At 37.6% G+C, this 21,272-nt stretch overlaps 1 protein-coding gene across 1 annotated transcript in view; it reads left to right on the top strand.

Annotated features, from left to right (window-relative positions):
- CNTNAP4 (contactin associated protein family member 4) overlaps nt 1–21,272 on the top strand; it is a gene marked incomplete at its 5' end in the record, with an annotated part of 237,095 nt that overhangs the window by 60,221 nt on the left and 155,602 nt on the right. The window lies entirely within an intron of this gene.

Raw genomic sequence — 21,272 nt, 5'->3', positions numbered from 1 at the left:
AAAAAATATATTTTACTTAATAATGGCAAAGAGTGCTGGGTATTATAATAAAAGAAATATCTTTACCAACTTTATCAACATGTATTCTTTTGTTGATAAACTGAAATGGTCTTTTATTTTAAAACTTCTCAAATATAACAAAATATTTGCAGAATCCCCTGCAAGTGTGAGCAGTATACTACATGTATAGCTAATACAATTTTGAAATGCAGATGGAATTTTAAGTAGATCATTAGTGTCATTGATCAGGCATTGATTTAAAAATATCCACAACTGAGACCTCCAGTGTTGTAAACTGTAGGAGGCACAAGGGTGAGATTTTTAACACAGATGCAATCCAGAACCTTTTGATCTTTAAACATAATTCCTGATGATAGTTGTTTAATTTCAGTAATATTTCAGTGAAATTCCATTGAAAAATCTGAATTTTTAAAAGGGAATGTTAAAGAATAACTGTAATAATTTAGTAAAAATGTATAAAAAGGTGTATAAAACAGATCTAATTTAAATCTTTTCAGTGTTATACTTTATATGTGTTGTTTTGTGAGTGATAAATAAAAGTTGTGTTCATTATTTTTAGAAATAAAGCAGCCAAAGTCTGCCTTTGATATTAAATCCTGAAGCTATATTAAGATGGATGTCTTTCTGATGGGAAATCAAAAGGGCCTACTGATTCTAAAGTGTAAATTGTCAAAAACAGACTGACAGAAGCTGACTGATAAATTAGTTTTCATACAGCGTTTGATATTTCAACTTCTAACATTTTAAATGGGATTAAGCTGCTTTATGTCAAAATGTACCTGATTGCTAAACATAGAATGAAGGGATGGAGTGGGATCTCCACTTTTGCTGTTGTTGAGAGGATAAATAGATTTACACCTGGCAGGCACAACCCTTCATTTGAGGTTATTGTCTGTCTGTACTTCTGAAACAGGATGTTTGCAGTTTAAGAGAATTTATAAAATGGCTAGGTTTTTAGTTAACCACAAAATTTTAAAAAAGGCAAAAAATGAACTGTAGCCAAGTATGGATTCATGCTAAATTCAGGTGCTTAAAAATTGCAAAAGTAGCCTAAAATCAAAGCAAAATCAGGACTGACTAAGGCTGAGAAAGACCTGGGAAACTTATCACTATTTATTGGAAATTATTATATGTTTTCTCATTTTGTTTCAGCTCTTTTTCCACAAAACTTTTTTAAAAAGGTATTCAGTGGATGTCTTTCAATGTATATAATGATATTTTATATCCCAAAGCTTCAGGACATCATAAACATATTTTGATTAATGAGACAGGAGTTTAAATAAACATTTCAGCTTCATTAATCATAATAATTCTAGGCAATTTATACAGTGTTGCTTAGTCCTTTGTTAAGATATTGTTTTATGTCTCTAGGTCTTCAGTGTCTTCTCACAAATGATTACCTTGTTAACTGCAGAATGTTCTTTTAATTTTTTGCTAATAAATGTGGGACACATTACATTTCTAATAAAGGTATTGCATTCTGAAGTGACCACTAGTTGGCAAAAGTGACAGTTCTTCCTCTTTAGAAATTAATTGCTCCTGAATGAAAACAAAACTGGAAAACATCTTCCATTTCCTTATAAATCGATGGCTTTACATTTTTTGAAAGTACAGCTATTATAGGTAAACTAGTTTGAATTACTAAAATGCAAGTATTCTAACTTAGGTTTACAAAGTTTAACCCATCCATAACTGTATACATTTCCATTTTGCTAAGATGCAAATATTCAACAGAAAGATAAGTAAAAGTACTTTGAGCATTAATTATGTGTGCCTCATGCGTAATCTAAAAGACAATAAAACAGAATAGATTTTAATTTTATTATTGATTTTTAATCATGAATCAAGCTGCATATATTTTAAAGTAATAATTCAATAGCTTTGTTTGCTTTGATATTCTGTTTTCTTCACTTACCTTCTAGCACTGTAGCCATATTTAGATATAAGGTCTTTTTCATAAATTGAAAGTTATTTGTTTGGCTAGCCCAGACTACTTTTATAAGTTACCCTTTTTACCTCTAATAGTCAAAGCAGTAATAGTTTAAAAATATATTTGGTAGGGAAATCACAGTCTCTAATAAGTAGTTACCATATATACTCATGGGAATAGTTATTAATTTGCTGCAGAAGGCCAGCTGTCTACATTTAGTAAAAAGTCGACCTTGAAACTGGTAAGCTTAGAAGAGTAGTCATGAAAAAGCAGCTCAGGCAAAAATGAAACGACCCATTAAAATCATAGATTTCACAACTCATTACATTGTTGACTGTTTCCTCAAGGGATTGTTTTGTCTTTTGGAGAACTAAGAAGGCTTGATTATTTTTCTAGCCTGTAGATATATGGAAAAGCTTTCATCATTTAATTTTTTATGAGATGGAAGTGCTAGAGTTATAAGTATTAAAAAAAAAGTAATTTCAGCTTATTATTTCCTGACAGAAAACACAAAACAAACCAAACAAAACCCCTCACCTCACCTTCTATTTGGAACTGAATCGGAACAAAGAATCTCTTGTTTTTTCTGGTATATGAGTATTTGTCACATAAAATTAATTATGTGATCATAATTAGCGTCTTTAAGTTTTCTACTGTGTGTATGTGAGAACACAGAGTATTGTAATCTGATTATTATGAGCAAAGATGCTTAAGGGACCATACGCATGCATAGGATTCTTCATGATCAAATAAGAGAACACAAAACCAACAATGGGTCTGTTCTCATTTCTTAAGAACATGCAAGATATTTTTCTTCTTACAATTACAGACATGTTGTCTGTGTCCATCTTTCCCAGGATAATTATAAACTTATTTCCAGATTCATCTATTTGTCCGATAGATGTGTTGCACTTTAGTCTCATAGGCAGTATTTTCAGCCAGAATGAGACCTTGTGAGCCACTGTTAAGGAGTTGTCGCTCAGGTATTTATCATTTTCTGGGACTGGGAATTGAAAATAAACCAGGAAGAATTTGGCAAATTTAGGACTGAACTGGGATTTCTGGCACATAAAAAAATAACCCCAGGAATGTCTGTATGAATACTGCTGGACTGTTTGACCTAGTGCCAGGCTCTGAAGCAGCTGGAGCATCCTCCTGGGAGGGCATACATAGTGACAGACAAGTAGGATTTTTTAAATGCCAAAATTTTGTTTAACGGAAGACAAGATTCCCAGTGCAGTTTCTGTCTATAGTCCATCTCTCAAGTCTTTTCATGTGCCTTTTCCACTGATTTCTCTAATCTTTACACAATTTCTAAGATCAGAAAAAACAAAGGCATGATTATTTTTATAGCTTCCTACTTACTGAGGCAGTTTCAGCTTACTTGGTTACAAATGTCCTTCTGGCCTTTAATCCAAGTTCCAGACTGCCTGGACTCCATTTCACAGTTGAACTACCAGATGTTCAAACCAGACATGAAGTCACTGCACCTACTTGACTGTCACATGTAAGAACTGACCCTGCAAGTATAGAATATCCTACCATGAAAGCAGTTATCAGGAAAAAGTCCTCGCCCCCAAATCCCTAAACAAATTTAACGTTACCTGCAACTGATTCAGGTTTTGGTACTGATGAACATTTGACTTCTCATTTAATCAAAAGCAGATAGTATCTTAGTATTGTCACGCATGTCATAAAAGTTGCCTACTGGCAATATCTGCTTGTCCTCCAGTTGTGCAAGATCCTTGATCTTTTTTGCCTCACAGCATCAATATTTATGAAAAAAAAAAAAAAAAAACAACCCACAAAGACCCAACAATCAGAGAACATGCTCTTTCTAATATCTTAATTTATTCTCTCTGAGAGTCATTCATTACCATTCCCTATTTTCAGCTTGATTAGAGACTTTCTTCATATATTCTTCACACATTAATATTTATAAATATATGATGTATCTGATGCAGTTTTATTAAACCTCTTTAACTGAAGTCCAGTTCAATTCACAATGGAGTTTTTTGTGCCAATCTATACTTCTTATCTTTAATCAAACTCTTGTCTTTCTGTACTGCACCTTCTGCTTTCCCATCACCTAAAGAAAGCAGATGGAAATGAGTTGCAAAATATAGTTACTCATTTCAGTTCTAGTACCTGGTGTTAGCCCATAAATCTAAGCAGCACCAGTACTTCAGTAGAGCAGTGCAGGCAGACCTTTCGGAGTTACATTATAACAAATCTTGATCATTTGTTTGCAAAGGTTTCTACGTCAGCCAAATGTGGTGATTGATAAGGAAAGAGGAAAAAAGGATATTCTTGACACATATTCATCACCTAATATCTAGCAAACCCCTGATCTAAATCTTAGAATTGCTAAGGGCATTTGTCAGATAAAAAAGGAAATAGAAGAAAGAAAAATAAGCCTGAAACAACTGAAGATTTCAGTCTAGTAGTAAGTCTGATAGGATTTGAAATACTTTGAAACAGGGAATTGTCATTGAAAGTAATGGATAACTTGAATAATGAACCATACTACCAAGATTTCCTATAATGTAATTCTTCCTGCATTTTATACAGACCAGTGGATTTGAAATCCAGATCCATATCTTTTCCATTTCACATAACTTAATAAGGGATGAAGAACATGTCAACTCTTCACAGGCTATGGCTGGACAACCAACATTCAGAGCTGACATCTGTCCGTAAAAGGTGCCATTTAACATGATCAGCTGAGGGCAGGTTTGTGATTGATTGGTGGCCCCCTCGAAGTCCATTTGTATATTATCTTATTTAGTAAAGCAAAATGTGCTTATTAGTGCTCACTTACTTAAGGAATAGGAGTTGAAAGTGGAACTTTGCCAAATCTCTAATTTCTATGGTGCCTCATAAAGTAGACAATCAGACACTGAATAAGAAAGAAAAGCAAAAATAACACTTTTTTTTTTTTCCTGGAGACTATACTTGGACCTCTGAAGATATCAATACCCTCCCACCTAAGTGAAGATACTAATTTTTTGGTTACAGAATCATATACTTATATATTTGCTTTAGCCATTTTAGAATGATACAAAGTCATTGTGTATATTAGTGTAGTTTACAAAAGCTAATTCAGTTTAACTTCCTCCTCTTCACGCCCTGATAAGGCTGATACCTGGATATTCACAGAATCACAGAATCACTAAGGCTGGAAACGACCTTCAAGATCATCAAGCTGGGCAGCTCTCCAGCCACTCCTCCACAAACCTGTAGTGTTGCATGGGGTTGTTGTGACCAAAATTCAGGTCCCGACACTTGGCCTTATTAAACCTCATACAGTTGACCTCAGCCCATTGATCCAGCCTGTCCAGATCCCTCTGCAGAGCCCTCCTACTCTCCAGGAGATCAAGACTTCCACCCAACTCGGCGGTGTCTGCAAACTTTCTGAGGGAACACTCAATCCCCTCATCCAGATCATCGATAAAGATATTGAAAAAGACTAGCCCCAGAACCCGAGCCCCGGGGAACACCGCTTGTAACCGGCAGCCAATTGATTTAATGCCATTTACCACAACTCTCTGAGCTCAGCTGCCCAGCCAGTTCTTCACCCAGCAAAGAGTAAACCTGTCTAAGCCACAAGCCACCAGTTTCTCCAGGAGAATGCTGTGGGAGACACTGTCAAAGGCTTTCCTAAAGTCCGGGTAGACAACATCCACAGCCTTTCCCTCATCCACTAGGCGGGTCATCTGGTCCTAGAAGGAGATCAGGTTGGTCAAGCAAGAACTGCCTTTCATGAACCCATGCTGGCTGGGCCTGATCCCTTGGTTGTCCTGCAGATGCCCTGTGAGCACCCTCAAGATGATCACTCCATGATCTTTCCACACTCAGGCAACAACGTTATTATTACACAGCTATAAAATTAATGTTCTGGCAAAAATTTAAATCACAACAATTGGAAAGTATTTTCCTGTAGTTTAGCCTGTGATTTTGTTATAGCCCAGTAAAAAAAAGACTGGTCACACAATAAAGGATGTTTTTTTTTATAACTGGCAATTTAAAAATATGTTAATATTAATGAATAATTAATAATCTATTTTCCTTTAATTATTAATTAGCAGTTTCACTATGATTTACTTATACAATAACAAACATCAATATTCTGTAAATACTAGTTTTCACTGTGAAGAAGTCTTTACTGTACTATATCTTCGTTCACCTGCTTAAGTAGACAAAATTTCCTCATAAAGACATAAATCTGCAACCCCCCGCAATGTTATCATGTGGACAAATGTGTTATCTACACCACAACTCAGTTAGAAGTTTAAAGCTCTAAATCCAGCTATCTCAAGGCAGTGATTGAGTTTTTATTCTATGGGTAGTTTTTAACAATTTGGCCTCAACCTTTGACTAAAACTCTTCAGACTACCTAGGAGTGAGTAGAGATGAGTTCTTGTACTGATAAATCTATTTACAATCCAGTTAGTAATGCATACTTCTTAGCCACCTGACATTCATAAATCAAATAAGTAATATGCTATTAAAATTTAAGGGACTTCAAGGGATGTGTGTGTATATATATAGATATATATATACTTTTCTGTCAGCTTCTCTTTTTTTACATAAGTGAGTATATATGAGATATATATATGAGATGTGTGTATTTATATATGATGTGAATACATATGTATGTTTATCATAATAATCTATTTCAAGAAATCCTTAAAATATAAATAGCTAAAATTTAAACTCAAAGCAGTCTACTGTTCTATAACACATTTGAGATAACAAGAGAGCAATGAAACCTCTTAGAAATAAGTGCCAAGAGAGCAGTCCCACTTCTTATTCAATATTAGTCTAGTGAATCCTGGATACTCCCATCATTCAGGATAATGTTTCAGGATATAGAATTACTTAAGCTTCCATAAGAATTTTTGCACATAGACAGCAGAACCATATCAATCGTGCTGTCAGACATTAGTTTGCAGCTGGAAGTTAACAATTGCATAAATATAGATGTAAACAAAGAGCAAATACTGTCTGGTCACATTCTAGTTACAGTTATGTCTATTTTTTGTCTTTTATTTTGTCCTGAAAATAATTTTTATTTTAGTAATTAACAATTTATTTACCCATGTGTTACAAGACATTGAAAACAATTTACAAATAAAGTGAGTTTATTCCTAAAAATACAATTATTTAATGGATAATTGCTGATAGCAGATTAACTTCTAATTCATCAGACTCATGCTAAAGAAGTGCCTGTTTATAAAATCAATTCCTATAAGCAAGAAGAGACTATAAGCATTATTAAGTTGTACTGGATTGGTGTCACTTTGACCTTGTTCCTTTAAAGAATTCTCTGCAATATTTTAACTAAAATTAAAAAAAAAAAAAAAAATTGTAATCATAGTGGTCCACAGAAGCCTCACTCTTCAATTATTACTTTTCTGAAATCTCTGGAAACTTTTTTACACAAAAACTACTATGATTTATTTATTTTTACCTATATTATATAGCCTGATTCCAGTAGTTCTGCTCTCCATAATGGCTAACAATAAAAGTAAGAAACCGTGATGCTCTGAATAGACGGGACATGATTATGAATGCATGCATAATTTTCAGTGTGAGAAAAGCTTTTAAGTTAAACATAGCTTTATGAATAATACAGCTTAGCTGTGCATTTGTTATACACCAGTTGTCATAAAACTAACGCAAATACAAAGTCCCTGAATTTCTCATTTTGTTGTTGAGGCTGGTTGATTTAGTTTCATAAACATTATAGCTGTATTTTTGAAAATCACAAATGAGGACTAATGTCATTATAATACTCTGAAAAAAAAAAATCCAAGTTGATGAAAAGTGAAGCCTTGTTCCAAGGACAAAAGAATGGAACGGCACCTTTTCTTGATTTTTAGGTATTTCAATTAATGAATTTTGTCCTCCAAAGTTGCATGAAACAATAATAAACTCTTAATCTGGTAATATTTATAGCTGTATTACCTATAATCTAAGCATTTAACCAACAAAGATGTTATCTTTTATTTCTGATAATCAAGTCAGATGTGATTATATTTTCTGATCATGAAATTCCATTAGTCTAGCTCAATTGCATTTTCCCTACACTATTTTTCTAGCCATCATAGTTATACTCTCAGTCTCTATGCCAACAAAATTGAGTCAGGATTGAACACTGTTTGTCCTTCTCTAATTTAAAATGTTCAAACTTCATCTTACTCATGAGGGCTTATTTCAAATTCTGTAGAGAAGTATGGGCATCAGCATAAATGTATTCTGAAAAACAGATATGGCACAAGGACACAAACCCAGAAATTCCATTGGGTTTGAAGAGAAATAGTGTAGCTTATTTTTAATTCTTTTTATAAGAATAAGAATATTAAAACATGGAAGGCAAATGAGCTAAAAGACTGGTTTAATCATCCTTTCTGAAAGCACCATACTGAATTGCTATATCAACATTTTTAACATTCAGGTCAATACGGAAAAGATGATTGAAAACTAAACACAATAACTTAAAAAGAGTTATACTAACTTTCCAGATGAGGATCTGGCATAGTGTGTCTATACATACAAATAAATGAATTATTATATTACTCCTATTACCTTGGAATTACTGAAAAATGTCAATAGACTGACAAATACTTTCATTATTAATGTGCATATTTTCAAAGTATCATATGACATATAATTGCATAAGTGAACAGAATGCTGGGAGTCATAACTGGAACACCAAATTAGGGGAATACTGTTTATGTAGGGGGCATTGCACTTAATGATTTGATCCCATCCTTTTATGTGTTTGTCAGGTCAAGTGACTCACAAATCTACGTGTACACAAATAAAACTGCACCTGTACATTCATATTGTGACACTTGAAAGACAGTACTTTACACAGAGGTAAAATGCAATCAGACTAGACGTTGAATTGACATGTAGAGTATCTGCCAGTCCATTGGTAGAATATTCATATTCTTGTACACATAAGCACAAATAGACTTTAAGCACCAGAAGGGTGACACTGCACTTGTTCTCTTACTCATAAAATCATGTTCTTTTCCTGTATGTCTAATCTGCATACAGGCCAACAGCCGGATGGGGTTGGCCAATGTTCCCCTGCTGCTAGCTGTAACAATTTGTACCCACAATAATGGAAATAAAATACAGCTTTTATGTTTTAAATACGTACACATAGAGTATTTTTGCTTGGAAACTGCAGGTGCCAATATTTTACCTGTTTGCTTCGCTGTACTAAATGCACCATGTTGTATGTGCTAAAACAGATACCAAAGTCAGTGAATCAGCATTTCCAGAGTTGAAATAGAATTTCCAGAAGTGCCACCACCAGAAAGTGGATCATCAGGGATTGAGATTAAAATAGTGATAAAACCAGCAGATATAAACTTGTTCATCTGCTCAGAGAAACTGCTCTGCTCATTCTCTAGAGAAGTATATAAACATATCACTCTTGCTAAGTACCACTGGAGATGATCTGTCTAGATTTACCTTAAAACTGGGTGATAAATATCAGAGGGATTTAAGATTTAGTTAGAAATTATTTTTAAATCTGTTGACATTCTTTTTACAGATCACTGGTATTGCTGTTTAACACTCTTCAAAGTGGTGTGCAATTCCTCAAGAAAAATACAAGAAATATTCTACTTTCTTTGAAGTACGGTTTAAAAAGTTTTTAATCCATACCTGCGTCAATCTGCTCTTAATAAATGTCAATATTTCCTAGGAAAATGACAGTGGTGGATTTATGTTTGAAGAGACAGGAACACAAATCATAAATGAATGTCTGTATCAGAAAAATACAATCTGGGTATACATATTTGTATTTTTCAGTGTAATTCACATCACTGAGGACTGTAGCTTGATTTAGAAAATTTAATTACCCTGGAAAATATCATCAGAACACTGTCACAGTGGCAAATATTTAACATATTCACAGTTTTTCGGTATCACATATAATGAGGCCAACTGGTCAATACAAAATATTTTAATTTTGTTTTCCTTTTGCTTTAGTTCTGTGGCCATAGTCAGTAAAATACTGGGGATGGCACACTAGCTTGAAGTGAACAGCAGTCAATGAAAAATGTGTTCTGAGATGGTTTGATAGTTTAGTTTTATCTAGTTGTTTCACATCTAAGGGAGTGAAAGTGAAACAACCAGAAAGAAAGAAAAAGACTAAAATTTTTACAAGTGAATGAACCACAGAAGTTCAAATGAAAAAACATCTTTCTCAATGTAAAAACATTTTTAACCATAGAATCACAGAATCATAGAAGCTTTGGGTTTGAAAGGACATTTAAACATCCTCTAGTCCAACCCCCCTGCAAGGAGCAGGGACATCTTCAACTACATCAGGTTGCTCAGAACCCCACCCAACCTGTCCTTGAATGTTTCCAGGGACGGGGTATCTACCACCTCTCTAGGCAACCTGTGCTAGGGTTTTTACTACCCTCATTGTAAAAAAATTTCTTCCTTGTATCTAGTCTAAATCTGCCCTCTTTTAGTTTGAAACCATTACCCCTTGTCCTATGGCACCAGGCTCTGTTAAAAAGTCTGTCCCCATCTTTCTTTTAAGCCCTCTTTAAGTACTGGAAGGCTGCAATGAGATGTCCCCGGAGCCTTCTCTTCTCCAGGATGAACAAACCCAGATCTCTCAGCCTGTCCTTATGGGAGAAGTGTTCCATCCCTCTGAGCATTTTTGTGGCTCTCCTCTGGACCAGCTCCAACAGGTCCATGTCCCTCCTGTGCTGAGGGCTCCACAGCTGGATGCAGTACTGCAGGTGGGGTGTCAGCAGAGCGGAGTAGAGGGGCAGAAACACCTCCCTCAACCTGCTGACCAGGTTTTGATGCAGCCCAGGAGACGGCTGGCCTTCTGGGCTGCGAGCACACATTGCCAGCTCATGTGCAGCTTTTCATCCACCAATACCCCCAAGTCCTTCTTGGCAGGTCTACTCTCCATCCCTTCATCCCTTGGCCTGTATTGACACCAGGGGTTGTGCGACCGAGGTGCAGGATCATGCACTTGGCCTCATGAGGTTCACATGGGCCCATTGCTCGAGCTTGTCCAGGTCCCTCAGGCTGGCATCCCATCCCTCAGGCATGTCAGCTGCACGACTCAGCTTGGTGTCCTCTGTAAACTTGCTGAGGGCACACTCAATCCCACTGTCTATGCCACTGATAAAGGTATTAGAGAATACTGGTCTCACTATGGACTAACCAATTCCTCACCCACCCAGCAGTCCACCCATCAAATTCATATGTGTCCACTTTGGAGAGATGTTGTGAGGGACTGTGTCAAAGACCTTACAGAATTCCAGATAGACAACATTGGTAGTACTTTCCTTATCTGCTGATGTAGTCACTCTGTCATAGAAGGCCCCTAGGTTGGTGAGGCAGGACTTGCCCTTGGTGAAGCCACACTGGCTGTCTTGAATCAGCTTCCTGTCCTCTATGTGCCTTAGCGTAGCTTCTAGGAGCATCTGGTCCATGATCTTTCCAGGCACAGAAGTGAAGCTGACAGGTCGGTAGTTCCCAGGGTCCTCCTTGCTACCTTCTTTAAGAATGGGTGCACTGTTTCCATTTTTCCAGTCACCAGGGATTTTACCTGATTGCCATGACTTTTCAAATATCACGGTGAGTGGTTTGGCAACTACATCAGCCAGTTCCCTCAGGACTCTGGGATGTATCTCATCTGGTCCCATAGACTTGTGTGTTCAGGTTTCTCAGGTGGTCTCGAACCTGACCTTCTCTTACAGCTGGAGGGATTTTGATCTTCCAGTCCCTGTCTTGCAGTCCATCCCCTCGAGACGTGTGGGAAGAGAGATTGCCAGTGAAAATTAGAGGCAAAGATGTCATTGAGTACCTCAACCTTTTCATCTGTTTTTATTGGTCTACCAGCCTTGCTCATTAAGGGGTTACACTTTCTTGACCTTCTTTTTCTGGCTGATGTACCTTGAAAACTATGGTTAATTATCAGTGCTAACTTTAAATTGCAAGACAGTAGAGTAGCATGTTGGGTAAGACCACTGAACAAGAAAAACAAATGTAGATGGTTCACTGAAAACAGCTGTTATTTAAAGAGGATGTAAAAATTTATTAACCTGAGAGAAGTTGTATAACTTGATCAAACTGTGATGAATAGTGTACTGGAGTTTGTTATGCTATTCTTTTGCTTTCTTCTAACAAATACTGTTATAATAAGTACATATTTTCCATTTCCACTCCATTTGTTTTATATTTGCTAACAGTATGTTGTATATATAATTAGAAATTACATCAGTACAGAATTCTAAATGAGAATTCTACTTAAACTCAGCGGTGTATTGAAAGATGGCATCAATGAAATCTTTCTATTTTTGTCTTCCCCATGAAGTTTTCTACGCATCATCTACCTATGAACAGAATGACCTCCTCAGACAAAATTTATGATGATGAGGTGTAAACAGTCCCCACTTTGGTGATGAAGAAAAAAAGAGAGAAGGTTAAGGATGAAAAGTAATGATTCAAACTTCACACAAAGCAGGATTTACTAATACAACCCCCCAAACCCAGTTATACCCAGAGACTAGAGAAAGAAAAGAGAACAGCACTACTGCAAGAATACGTTTTCCTAAGAATGAAACAATCTTCTGAATTATGTCCTGGCTTAGTTTCAGCCTTGCATTATTGTCAGAATACATGCCAAAAGGGCTAAAAGCTCTGTAAAATTCCTAGTTCCTAGAAAGGGAGGTAGTTTGCTGATGATCATCAAACAAAAATGGATGGTAATAGGCAAGAATGATGCAAAACTTGCAATGAACTGGCACCCATCCAAAGTACTTTCTCCTAAGAAGCATTGCCTATGAAGAACAAGAACTGTTTTCCCAGCAGAAATCTGTTGGAAGGATTTTTTTCTGGTACCTGCCTTCTGCTGAGGGAAAAAAAAAAAAAATAATCCTTTTTTAATACATAGCAGGGGTGGCTCCCTCTCAGAGTATATCCTACACAATTACAGCTTCATTATAATATTTCTTTAAAAATCTACCTATTTAAATGAAAATGTGGTCTACTTTCAAAAAGTAAAATATAGTATTAATTATATATCAGTATTTGATGCAGCTTGGGTTTTCCAACACGTACAAAACATGTTGCCTACTTGTGGTGGGTTGACTCTGGCTGGATGCCTTATTCTGCAGGATAACAGGAGAACTAAACACTAGAAGTCAAAGGCTTGACCCAGCATTCATCCTCTTCCCCAGTTCTGTTACTCAAGAGACTTTTCTAAGGGGCCAAGAGGGTTCTTGACTCGTAGCAATCCGTCAACACTATTTATCATATGTTCTCCCCACTCCCCATTGCTGTCGTCAGTAAACTTTTAGAGAACAAAACCCTTGCACTGTTTACTTGTGTAAACCTACAGTTTTGTAATTCTCCATTTGTGAACGAGGATACCTTACTTTTCACCTTAAGGAAGGAAATAATGTCATATTTTGGTATTTTAATTTTTTTGGATGCTTTAAAACATTTTGTTTGACTTTTCTAAGCCTAGGAAACCTCAGCTGTCAATTACTTGCATATATAAAATCTGCTTTGTAATATGTGCAGCCAAATTTATCCCTGGTGCAACTTTATTGACTTCAAATTAAAATCAGCTTCTGTTAAATGATCCATATGGGAAATACACAGCTTGGTTAATCAAAGGAAAGCATCCTTTACAATGTGCATTACTTTAAATCTGAATTTTTACTTATATGCATTGCTTGCAGTTATTACAATGAAATATGCAAAAAATAGACTGAATTTGAAAGTGGCATAAATAGTGATGCTGGTTAAATAGTATAATGACCTGCATATGAAGAAGCTGGTATGAATGCACATATGAGTATGAACTGTGGTTGTGGTTTACGTAACAACATAGGCAACAGTAGTCATAGAACAGGATAAACAAGTAGGGGGTGGTGTTCATACAAAGGGGGAATCTTTACAGCAGTTTCTTTTCTCTGTAGTTCATGGATTTTAAAATGAAGCAAAAGGAGCCTGGCAGCCTGAGAGCTGCAAAGAGCCACTTTGGAAAACTTAAGAATCACTTAATAAATTGTCTGCCAGCAAGGTTAAGTTTTAAACCTGATATAACCCTCCAAATCCACTGTAAGAATACTCAGGTATTTTCTGTCATGCATTTGGGGTTTTGAGCCTTTTCCTCAGTCATTTCTAGTTTTGTTCATTTGTAGCTATTTTCTAACTTTTCTAATTTTTCTATTTTCAATGTCTTAATGATAATGGTGTCATCACCCTTGTGAAACTGAAGAATTATGAAAATGCTTGCCCTTAAAACACATATCCTAGCAGACAGGAAACAGGATGAGGAAACAATATCCATTCAGCATTGTGATGTATTTATATTGGTGACCATGGGAGAAGGCAGAGAACATTTAACCTCCAGTAACAAGGAAAGCACTCTCATAGAATTTAAACTACATGTGAAGTGCATAAGGATTAAATTCTTCTAGAAATCTAGGCAGTCTGAAGGCAAGAAAGTCTTCTGTAAATCTAGTGTCTAAATCCAGGACAGATTACAGGACTATATTCTTGTTTATACTTTAGCAACTGAAATGAGTAAGAAATTGTTGACTAAACTGTAAGCTGTTTGCTTTAATGAATAACACCTCCTTGTGTAACTCCTGCAGAAAAGCATTGTACATTATTTGGGGGGAGGACGCGAGGAAACCCCAATATATTGTCACTTAACTGACTTGAAAATGAATGTTATAACATTGTAGAACAGAAGTGAAGAATAATGAATGTTCACAAGTCAAAATCTGGTTCAATAATACATGAAAGATACATGATTGTTTAGATTTTAAATCTAGCACAAATCAATCAATTTTAATACATTAAAAATATGAAGAGCTTAGGAAATTTTCCCATCATTTAATACTCAGATTATGTATGAACATTACATACAATGAAGGAGTCTATTTATCAATTAGTATCTACAAGTGACTGATGGAAACTTTAAACTTTGATTTAATAGCTGCTAGGCTGTATGAAACCAGCCACTCAGTAACCATAGACACTCTCTCAATTTGTCAACCATCAAGGCAAGCTGGCAAGTTGCTACTAAAATGGGGTTGAAAAACAGATTCATGAGTTGAGAAAATGAGTTAGTACTTCAGAAAAAATACGCGGTTGCTAGATGTGTTCAGTAAGATAATGTACTTTAAAGAGAATTACATCATATGTGAACAAACTTTTTTTTAAACATTTATATTAAAAAACAGTGAACATGGTTCAATGTCCAGATGGAGATCAGTGACAAGCAGTGTCCCTCAGGGGTCTGTACTGGGACCAGTACTGTTTAATGTCTTTATCAGTGGCATAGACAGTGGGATTGAGTGTGCCCTCAGCAAGTCTGCAGAGGACACCAAGCTGAGTTTATTGAGTTTATACATCCATTATGCCTTCAACATCCATATGACTTCCCTGCATCACCATGCCCAGATGTATGCCACAACAAAAAAGATTCTGCCAGCCATTACAATTTGGTATGCACACTAGTCTTTACTGCTGTAAAAAAGATTATAAAGTACTGGGTGAGGAGTTAACATGCTCTCATAGTGTTTCCTGTAGGGCTGGGCAAATGTTTCATCTCTGTGATGCTGCAGGTGGCCATCAGATCCTGGGATGCTAGATAGTCAGACAGGAGAGTCTTGAAGAGTCTTTGCCAATGAAAGCATCATGTGAACGAAAGCGATGCAGTGTTTCAGGAAACATCTTGAGCTGCTGAATGGTGATCCAGACCAGGTTTCACACAGGCCATTGGAGACATCTTGATACTTCTGCTCCGTGGCTATTCTACACAGGTCTTATGAGGCATTGGTCAGTAGAGGGATGACAGAGGGACTGCGGTCTGGGACTGCATCTTTATTGTAATCCCCCAAATCAATGATCCCTGGCATCAGAAGCTGTGAATCTGTGCATCTTTCTCTTCTTTCCACAGGATGTAGTGCACTATGATGAGGGGGAGTAGGCTACCTGGTGGCTTGCCTTGCAAAAATTCCTGGAAAATATGGTACTAAAGGTGGAAGTACCTCCCTCAGGTGGCAGAAGGTAGTGCTGCCATAACAGAAACTTGGCTTTTTAGGCATTTTTTGTTTATGTCATTCTAACTTGCTCTGTCACTTCATTCTGAACAAGACTCTGTAGTTGCTAAGTGAAAATGCATTTACAGATGGGCTTTAAAAATTATGTTCTCAGCAGTCTGCCTGACTATTCCTGTTGACTACAATACAACCATCCCTTTCAATTGAAAAGTTCAAAATTGTCACCAAACTTACTACAGTGACACAGTATTCTGAAAAGGCTTTGGATACCAGAGCACTGCAGGATGATGCTGTGTGGAAACATTAGTGCATGAACTAAGGATGTGGTAGTGAAAGTTAAGTTGTCTGGTCTTGTGTGATGTGTGCCACAGATACAGTATATGCTACGGATGTGGACTGCCCTCCTTGTGGGTGCAAAGTCCTTTGTTTAACTTCCCGGGCTGGGTGTTCACAAATTTTTCTTACTTGCCTGATACTGCCACACTTCTCTGCACAGCCACTAAAAATAAAATGGTATGGACATTCAAGATAAGGCTGTGAAGGCTGCAACAGAGCAGTTCAGGTGCAGCCACTGAAACCAGAGGAGATAATAGCACCTACTTTCCTGAAGAAATAATTTTAAGGAAAATCTGGCCTCTTCTGTTTTAAGGTAGAGCATGTGAAATGTTAGTGAAGCCTTCCTAGCAAGTAATTGTAAGTATGTGAGAGTTATCAGTGATTTACAGAATCACAGAATCACAAAATCATTAACGTTGGAAAAGACCTTCAAGATCATCAAGTCCAACTGTTAACGAACACCACCATGTCCCCTAAACCATGACACAAAGTGCCACATCCACACGTTTTTTTGAACACTCCCAGTTGATGGTGACTCCACCATCTCCCTGGGCAGCCTGTTCCAATGCTTGACCACTCTCTCCATAAAGAAATTTTGCCTAATATCCAGTCTAAACCTCCCCTGGTGCAACTTGAGGCCATTTCCTCTCATCCTCTCACTAGTTACTTGGGAGAAGAGACCAACACCCACCTCACCACAACCCCCCTGTCAGGTAACTGTAGAGAGCGATGAGGTCTCCCCTCAGTCTCCTCTTCTCCAGAGTGAACAACCCCAATTCCCTCAGCTGCTCTTCATATGACTTGTGCTCCAGAACCTTCACCAGCTTCGTTGCCCTTCTTTGGAAACACTCTAGCACCTCAGCATCCTTCTTGTTGTGAGGGGCCCAAAACTGAACACAGTCTTCGGGATGCAGCCTCATCAGTACCAAGTACAGGGGTACAATCACTTTCCTACTCCCACTGGCCACACTGCTTCTGATACAGGCCAGGATGCTGTTGCCCTTCTTGGCCCCCTGGGCACACTGCTGGCTCATGTTCAGCCAGCTGTCAACCAGCACCCTCAGGTCCTTTTCTGCCAGGCAGCTCTCCAGCCACTCCTCCACAAGCCTGTAGTGTTGCATGGGGTTGTTGTGACTAAAGTGCAGGACCCGGCACTTGGCCTTATTAAACCTCATACAGTTGATCTCAGCCCAGCGATCCAGCCTGTCCAGATCCCTCTCCAGAGTCCTCCTATCCTTCAGTAGGTCAACACTCCCACCCAACTTGGTGTCATCTACAAACTTACAGGGAGCACTCAATCCCCTCATCCAGGTCATCAATAAAGATATTGAACAAGACTGGCCCCAGAACCGAGCCCTGGGGAACACCACTTGTGACTGGCCACCAGCCAGATTTAACGCCATTCACCACAACTCTCTGAGCTCGGCCATCCAGCCAGTTCTTTACCCAGCGAAAAGTAAACCTGTCTAAGCCATGAGCCACCAGTTTCTCCAGGAGAATGTTGTGGGAGATGCTATCAAAGGCTTTACTAAAGTCCAGGTAGACAGTGTCCACAGTCTTTCCCTCATCCACTAGGCGGGTCCCCTGGTCATAGAAGGAGATCCGGTTGGTTAAGCAGGACCTGACTTTCATTAACCCATGCTGGCTGGGCCTGATCCCTTGCTTGTCCTTCATATGCCCCGTAAGCACTCTCAAGATGAACTGCTCCATGATCTTCCTGGGCATGGAGGTCAGGCTGACAGGCCTGTAGTTCCCAGGATCCTCCTCTGGCCTTTCTTGTAGACGGGCGTCACATTGGGAAGCCTCCAGTCATCTGGACCCTCCCCTGTTAACCAGGACTGCTGATGAATGATGAAAAGTGGGTTGGCAAGCTCTTCCACCAGCTCCATCAGTACTCTCAGATGGATCCCATGGGGCCTCATAGACTTGCAAGTGTCCAGGTGGCATAGCAGGTCCTTAACTGCTTCCTCCTGGATTATGGGCAGGTTTTTGCGCTCTCCATCCCCGTCTTCCAGCTCAGGGGGCTGAATACCCTGCGGATACCTGGTCTGGCTATTAAAGACTGAGGCAAAGAAGGCATTAAGTACCTCAGCCTTGTCCTCGTCCGTGGAGACAATGTTCCCCGCCATATCCAGTAAGGAATGGATATTCTCCTTGCCTCTCTTTTTTTTGTTAATATATTCATAGAAGCATTTTTTGTTATCCTTTATGACTATGGCCAGGTTGAGCTCTAGCTGGGCTTTTGCCTTTCTAATTTTTTCTTTGCTTGACCTAACATTTTTTTATTTCCACAGTACAAAATGGCATGGCCAGGCCATGGCTGTCAAGGCTGATGGGTTGGAATGAGCATCATGATGCCCTGTCCAACCAAGGGATCCAGCTAACCTGCCTCAAATACTGCCGTGTTACCTTCCTTGCAGGGAGGAACCCTTCCTATTGGGTTGTATGCTATATTCTCCTTAACATCTGTTGGCACAGAGTACATGCCACGCACAGTTAGGAGGAGGTGGGACATAGCAGGGGTAGCTGTGGGAAGATGAGTATAGTGCAAATGGAAGCTGCTGCATGGGAATTTTGAGGGGGGAACTTCTCAATAGGAAAGAGGAGACTTTCATGAAGAACTGAATTTACCTGAAAGGAGGATGCCAGCTTTTTCTTGTTTAGAGATTGTCTTAAAGTCGGTGTCATCTTTATCTTGTGTTAATAATTTTTAGAACTTGTATTTTATCTGAAGGTGTGCTTATTGTGTCTGTGCCTGTTTTCAGGGGCGAGCCTGAATGGGCCACATTTATCTGAGAATGCTCCTTGAGAAAAATTGGAAACCTCACTGGCACCTTCCCAGTGAGAAAATTTGTGATAGGCTCTGTATTGCAGTCTTGGTTTTGCAGTAACAAACACATTATTAGAAATATTATGGTGACGTAAGGTCTAATATCATATAAAAAATTTGATGAGGAGTTGATGAGGCTCTCTTACTTCAGAAACTAAGTGAAAACATTGAATGCATATGTCAGGGAGCAGGATGGGCTGGCTAAGCTCAAATGGGGTCCTGAGCTCACAGGCAGGGCACAGGGGGAGTCCCCACTTGAGACTGGGCAGGGCTATTAAATTCTTTTAGTGCCCTCAGAGCACTGATACTGTTTTGAAAGATCAGTGAAAACAAAATCATGGAAAAGACATAGAGAAACCAAGAGCTGCTAGGTGGGAGTCTGACCAGTCTAGAAAGGAGACTCACATGGTATAACTGAGGACTACAGAAATATTTTAAATATTTTTTCCAGAGCTGTTTGTTTCTTCCCCTGCTTAGGGCGAGGGAAGAAAAAAAAAAGAATAGGAAAAAAATTCATTTTCCTTCAGTGCAAAATAAAGTACATCTGAAATCTTGATTTGTTTCTTTATTTTCTTTTTTTCCTTTTTTTTTTCTAAATTGGCAAAGAGTTTTTTAACATCTTTAAATGTCTCTATGGGTTTACATTGTTGCTGAGTATGAAGAATTTCTAACCAGCACCTAAACATACTGGTAAAATAGATTCTTCTTAAAGAGTAATGGACTATTACAGCACAAGAAATTGATAATAAACATTGAACAAAAGTCAAAACTTTTATTTTAAAGAAATAGACACTTTTTCACCTAGTGATACCTTTTTCATTAAGAAAATGTAACTGAATATGAATGACCTTGTCCCTGGCTATATTAGGATGTCGGTGTGTTTTCACTGGTATGCTGAGTTATTTTCTGTTCTTAATGTAATAAATAATCATTTGGTTAGTTCAGGTAATTATAATTAACAGCAGACTTTTCTAAATCTGTTTTTATATCACTTAACCTGTAGATTTTTGAAGTAAAATAGGCCAAGTAGGAAATTAAATATAAATTACTAACCACCGCCCACACACGTTCTCAGTGAAAACAGACTGATGTGACAAAGTCTATGTAATTACATTTGCCCCCTTTAAGTGCAGAATACCACTTTTACATTATACTTATTTTCACTGAATATTTATCTCCAGTAAATGCTCTTTTCTTTGCTTCTTGCTCTCCATCTTCATTTTCAGACATGTGTCTGTATTTCTTCTGTTAGATATAGCCAGATAAGTGTTCTCTTAAGGAATAATGTATTCCGTGTCAGAACTCACATTTATTAGAGGCAGTTCAAATTTTGAATGAATTTGTTTGCAGTAATTGCTAACCCTTGCCCATTTCATCAACTTGTATGTGCAAACATTGGGGGTTTTTTGAGTTACATGATGTGAATATTCTTCAGAATTGTTTTCTTATCACCTTTTTTGAAAAAATGTTCTAAATTTATTGGGAAAGGAAATGGGTGGGATACAATGGTTGCCTGTAAGTCACTGCTGAGACTAATGGCAGCTGGTTTTAAATTGGTTTGCTAAATAACTATAACACTATGATTAAGTGAAAATGCAAATCCCCACTCAGCTACAGTTTCCATGACAAACAGGCTCATAAAGAAAACACAGAAAGTTCATGTGTAGAAAATGTTATAGATATATCCTGGATCTGATGCCTTCTCTTATGAAGAAATTAATAAAAGGAGAAACTCAATCGCAGTTAAGGCAAAATCTCTCAAAGTATTTACATGAAGTTCTAAATTCTGACTTAGATAAAGAGCTAAAAAAAATTTAAAAAAAATCTACAAACTTAACTCCACCCATAGATTTAAATCTGTTACATTTTACTTAGTTCATAAATGTGTGCACAAAGGAATTGTTACATACATGGAGCTTTATGTATTTCTCTCAGCTCTTTCCACTTGGTCTGTAGAATGTACCTCACTTCTTCTGGCTTATGAACACCTATAAGATTTCATGTATTACCCATATTACACCTGTATGATTACATGTATTAGTGGGCATGGTGGTGTTAGGTTGATAGTTGGACT

The sequence above is a fragment of the Phaethon aethereus genome, assembly GCF_964289735.1.
Source record: "Phaethon aethereus genome assembly, chromosome: Z".
NCBI lineage: Eukaryota > Metazoa > Chordata > Aves > Phaethontiformes > Phaethontidae > Phaethon > Phaethon aethereus.
This window is presented reverse-complemented; position numbering and strand designations above follow the sequence as displayed.